General features: G+C 45.1%; 1 protein-coding gene across 1 annotated transcript in view; it reads right to left on the bottom strand.

Annotated features, from left to right (window-relative positions):
- Positions 1 to 6,000, bottom strand: part of LOC130581728 (plexin-A4-like) — a gene marked incomplete at its 3' end in the record, with an annotated part of 220,610 nt that overhangs the window by 169,710 nt on the left and 44,900 nt on the right. The gene's annotated exons all lie outside the window — the stretch shown is intronic.

The following is a 6,000-nucleotide window of genomic DNA, read 5'->3' as shown; positions in this document are numbered from 1 at the left end:
AATTTCAAGCAAGTGTTGGCTGCACCAGTCCAACAGCTGGGGCTGGACAGAGCCCCTGTGATGTGRGTGAGGGCAGAGGATGGATCACAGCACAACCCAGGCTGGCAGGGAGCTCACAGGGTTTCCAATCAACCCTCCTGTTCAAAGCAGGGCCTGCTGTGAGAYCAYACCAGKTTRTCSTGTCCCTTCTGGCCYTGAAAGTCTSCAAGGATGGAGATTGCACAGCCTCCATGAGCGACCTTCTTCAATACCCTCATGGGAAAAATCTTTCTTATATCCAGCTAGAATTTTCAGATGCCAGTTTATGCCTGCTCTTCAACATCCTCTCCTCACTCACCACCATGAAGAACCTGTTTCCAGCCCCTCCATAACCTCCCTGTTGACATGGGAATGCTGTCGCCATATCCCTCCTCATTTTCTCCTCTACAGCCTGATTAAGTCCATTTCTCTCATCCACTCCTCTCAGGGCAGGTTCTCCAGCTCCTGGCCAGACTTTCCGCCCTTTCCTGAACACGTTTGGTTGATCAATAAAACTTTTGCTCTGAGGAGGCTAAAACTGGGYGCAGTATCTGGATATGGCCTGGGAATTGAATCCAAGAGCAGCACCTTCCCCTCCTTCCACTGGCACTGACCCGCCTGCAAATCTCACACCTTTGATTTCACCCATGGAGATAGAATCCATTCACTTTAATGTCATACTTTAGGACTTCATTCTCCAATTATTTTTACCTGACCCAGGAGAAATTGTGCCACTGCACAATGTCCACATTGACTCCCACCACCACTTTCACCCAACACAAGCACCAAGTTCACCAAAACTACAAAAACCACAACTTCCTGAATGCTACAGCCAGAAAAAAACTAACTCATTTCCAGGCATCTGAGCTGGCAACAACCTCTCAAAGAGGGGCTGCACATCAAGGTAGGACACAGACAACTGCAGACATTAAATTCCGACAGGAACCGGCGTTGCTCCATCACGAGTCAGTGAAGCACCRGGACTCCCGCTGGCTCGGGAAGCTGTGAGGAGAGGCCAGGGTGAACAAGCCCCTCTTGCAGGATCCATCTTCCCAGCAGGAGCCAGAGCCTCTGCAGGGTGTTTTCAGAGCAGTCAAGTCCACTTGCCAAACGGCGGGGGGAAAAAAAAAATAAAATTCAAAAGAACCCCGACTCTTTCAAAGCAGCAGAGGGAAGGAGAAGGGAGCTGAGTTTCCCTGCTGACACTCACAYGGGGCTGTCAGCTGCAGAATTCCCTCCAGGGAATATCAAAACCGAGCAGGGTTTCTGGTTTTGTGTGTACTGAGGAACCTCCTGGCCTGGAGGAACAGCAGGGATCTCTCTGTTCCTGCATTACCCCAAGGCTGATGTTCCACACGTGGCAGTCCCAGGGCTGCCACATCARCTCCAGCTCCAAGGGTGGGAGGAAAATTCCAACCCCCTGTGAGAACTGAGACACCAATTCCATGGGCAGAATAGTCAGGGACACCTTCCATTCCACCTGGGTGCTCCAAACCCCACCCAACCTGGCTTTGGACACTCCCAGGGATGGRYATTTAAAATTGAGCACTAYCCCAACAYCCCTGWGAGAGGGGCCAGAATGAGAACTACAAATCCCAACTCTCATATTTTAAACTCTCCTGGTGGTGTTTTGTTTCTGGATCCGAGGAAAGCACAGTCTCAAGGGTTTGGGGCTATCCAGAGGGCTGTTTGTGGAGTTTTCTSCTAAATAGAGTTGATACCTGGTGGGAAATGCTGGCCAGATTTCAGAGCTGTCTGATCCGAATGAAAACCTTCRCCCCACGTGACATTCCACATCTAAAAACCTTTCAAAGACCACAAACTGACAGGATTTGATGAAAAATGAAATACAACCCACAGAGTGAAAGTGTTGGTTTTTAAGCTAAAGTTCTCTCTCTGCAAGGAATTCAGCATAGAAAAGACTCAGAGTGAAACATTTGGAAGGAACAAAAGGAAACCAAACAATTTCTTACAGGGAAGTCTCAAATAAATGAAAATTTCCACTACTCCATTTTCAAATAAACATTTCAAAATAGACCAGAGCTTTGTTTTGTAAGAAATGCAATTCCTAAGGCYGTTTCCAGGCTGACATTTGTAAGCTCAGCTGTCCCTTTACACCTGCACCTACACACAAAATAATTGCAGGTAAGTTGTGTTTCTTTGACYGGAAATGATCTGCACAAAAGCAATGACCCATAAATTAATGCCTGGGGAAGGAATACAAGGAATATGGGATACTGCTACACTTTCTCAGTGATGCCAGGTATTAGGGACACATGGTTTGGCCAGGCACACCAGGAAAAAAATCCAAACCAAGCACACAAAACATCTCCACGGATACATTCCTGGTTTTCTCCTGCCACTGGAGCGAAGAGCCAAGCAACACAGTGAGCAAGGGAAAAATAAAAAGCCAGGGAATTTTGGCACCTGGCTGTTCCAGAGCAAAGTGGTTTGCAGGGAGAACATCCCCAGRAATAGCTCCTGTGCTGTTTGCAGGGAGACAAAACAGACATTTGCTAAACTCAAGAGAATTTTTTTTTTGGATCTCCTGAAAGAAATCGCTAAAAATTCCCAGGGGTGCCAACTGAATTTCAGCCACAGGTTTTGCCTGAAGCATTTCCCATGGTACAGGAGACTTCACTACCAAGGAAGCCCACGAGGCTCCCTGGATTACACCAAAACTGTGGGAACACTCACCAGAGTGCTACAGACACAAGGAACACCATGGGACAGACGGCACAGGAGGCAATTACAGACACTGGGTTCTGACCAAAGCACACCAAGATTAAATATTTCTCGTTAAACAAAGCCACGAGTGGTCAGGAGATGATTTTCCATTGTTACTTTTTTGGCTGGTTTTAGAATTGTGAGGCAGWGGGGATTAAGGGGATCAAAAGGTTTTCCCTGAGTGTTTAATGGGATCAAATGGTTTTCCCCCAGTGTTTAATGGGATCCCGGGTGCACAGCTCTTTGGGGTGGAACACACCGAGATGCACACCCTGGGTAACACCCATACAATTTTTTTTTTTTTGTGCCCAGCAGGACCCTAAAATTAAGCTAAAATATCAGGCTGCAAGAATTACAACCACATAGGCAAAGGGCATAGAATACATAAAGAGCACAGAAAATGTCTAAAAGGGCCTATAAAATAYCTAAAAGGGTCTAGAAGATATATTAAAGAGTGTATAAAAAAGAAAAGGCAGAAATCAGCAGGCATCACCATCCCACTCCTGATTTGTTAAGCTGTTTGAGGTGATCACACACCTCACAGCACTTAACACACTCATTTTCTCCAGCACTCTTTGAGCAAGGAAAATATTCCCTACCATTTGTAAGAAAGACAAYGAGGCATGGAGACACACCAGAAGTTTTTGGCAGAGCAAAAGACTGAACCTACTCCTTTCCTGGGCTGCCCCTTCTCCATCCCCAAGATGCCACAAAGCCCCATTAAACCTTTAATCCAAGGACACTGGGTTTTGTGCATTAGACATGGACAAGGGAAATTTTTCCTTTCCATAGCTTTTCACTTCTATCCTATTTATTTCTTCATTCTGCAGGGCCAGGCTGTGCCATGGACCAGGCAGCTGAATTGGAGGGAATATTTCTCCAGCACATTATTCAGTGCCTTCCTGATGGACTGCACACGGAGCTTTGTGAATGAGCAAGGGTTGCAAAATGCATTTTTGCCTGGGGCAGTGAAATAGCTGGGGCCAACCGTGTCATTCGGTTTCACTCTCACTTTCCCTACCCTATCTCTATCTTGGTTTTTTCCTTTTCTTTCTCCCTTTGTTGTCTTGGTTACATGGGCAGACTCCTGATATGCTGCTAGTGTTCATTTCAATGATATGTTCCCGTAAAGCACAATATTTTGCCTCAGTTGTGTGTGCCACTGGATAAATTCCTTTGACACATGTGACATTTGTATATCAACTAACAGACATCGCTTCATGACTGAGTATTTTGCAGAGTACTCATGGATGGCATAAATCAAAATCTGATCCACAGTCTGCCACTTATAGATATATATAAATATAAAAAAAACACACAGAGAGGAAAATACTGAAACTGCAGGGGAAAAAAAAGCAGCAAAGTTTCTCCAAAACCATCTCATAATGACTTGCAGCAAGTCTTCCAAGCACAGAATGAAACCTGCTATCTTGGAGATCAACTCAGAACTCCTCTTTCATGCCAAAATCCAAAATATTCCACTGCAGCTTGACCGAGGAGCTGCACTGCACCAGGAGGAGCAGCAGAGTATGACATGCCTGGCAGTACCCAACAGCACAAAAATAAAAANAAAAAAAAAAAAAAAAAAAAAAAAAAAAAAAAAAAAAAAAAAAATCCCAGTTCCTGGTATTTGTCCAGGACTTTCATCTAATTCTACAAGGTTTATTCCAATTTACCACTGGTTTTAAACACGAAAAAAAGCCTCATGCTAACATTATGGGTTATGATGGAGCTGCAACCCCAATGCAGCATTTTCCTCACTCCCTGTTCAGCAGAGCTGATTGATGAGCCAAGGTGGAAAACCAAGCAGCAAAAAGACCATGGCAGGGGTGGAAGAGCATCAAGTGAAAATCCTGAGTGCCAAAGCACCCAGAGGAGGGGACAGGTTGTTGCCCCAAGGTCAGACACCCTGGGGAGCACTGGAGGGGGACAATGGGTGAAGGGAGAGTCAGGGATTGCAGAAATCACAGCAAGAATGGGGCTCAACCTACAGCAAYTAAAGGAGACCTGGACCAACTGGTCCAAAATAATCACCTGTGGTTGGGGGAGCCCCATTTGGTTTTGTGTTTTGTCTCTTTGGGGGAAATTTATTCACCTGAGGAAATCTCAGCCCAAAGGCTCCAGCTCTGCTCCAACTCACCCAATGTGGGAGCTACCACAAGCAGAATATTCAGCACATTAGGAAAAAGCTTCATTTTATTCCCTTTCTCAAATTACATCAGYCACTTCAGCTCTCCTCATTCTTTACCCTATAAGGCTGTCCCTGCTCCCTACCACACTCCATGAAGCACAGAAAACTTTCTCTCCTACTTTCCCCCTATTAAAAAAGGAGTCAGATCTTGAATTCTGCAATGTGACTGCAAAGGCAAAAACAGAACTGTGGCTGAGTTTTCTTCTTCTGAAGCCAAGAAAAAAAACCCAACCAAAAGCTTGTGAGCACAGGAGAACACTCATTAAGAGTTTAGGTATTTTGAATTTTACCACTGAAATCTCAACTATCCCATTTCCCTCCCTCCAAGAGACTGACTGGARAACTGAACACTTTATTGTGATATCACACATGACAGGGAAGCAAAACCTAATTAGGCAGGGGAGGAGATTATTTTTATCATGACCATTTAAAAAAAGCATTTGGCTCTTTTACCACATGCTTGAATAATAAAAAAAAAAACCACCATATTTTCTTTTTAAAAGCATGAGCAGCATTTCCTCTGTTTTGAACAAAGCCAGAGACATTTGCCAGTGGGCAGAATCCCATTGCCCTTGCAGCCCTTCCTCTGAACAGGGGAAATGCCATCTGAATTTACAGCCCACATTTCCTTTTCGAGTGAAGAAAGAGGTAGAGGGGAAAAAAAAAAAAACCAAAAAAAAAAGATTTCAGACTTTCCTTCAGCATCCATGAACAAACAACTCCACAAACCACAACAGAGCACCTTTCCACAGCACCTTCCTTGCCCCAGCTTGGAAGTCTTTGCTTGCAAAAGGGATTTAAAGAGGAAAGGACATCCTAAAACATCCCAAGGCTCTGCCCAACCTCCCTTCCCAGCTTCTCCCCATCTCCATTTGCAAAAAGCAAAGCCACCATCTCTTTGCACATCCAATATTTTACAACATCCCTGGGCTGAGCTTTCAAGCAAACATTGTCAGAGGGGTTGAAATGGAGGCAGTGTTCATCATTATCATAAGAAGGTCACTTCCAATGCCTYCCCTTTCCCTGGGAAAGCCACAGGTGGATGATTCCACCTCTCCAGCCCC

The sequence above is a fragment of the Malurus melanocephalus genome, unplaced genomic scaffold (assembly GCF_030028575.1).
Source record: "Malurus melanocephalus ecotype Western Australia unplaced genomic scaffold, MMel_1.1 scaffold_430, whole genome shotgun sequence".
Classification (NCBI taxonomy): Eukaryota; Metazoa; Chordata; class Aves; order Passeriformes; family Maluridae; genus Malurus; species Malurus melanocephalus.
Note: the sequence above shows the minus strand (reverse complement) of the source record. Positions and strands in the feature narration are given on the sequence as shown.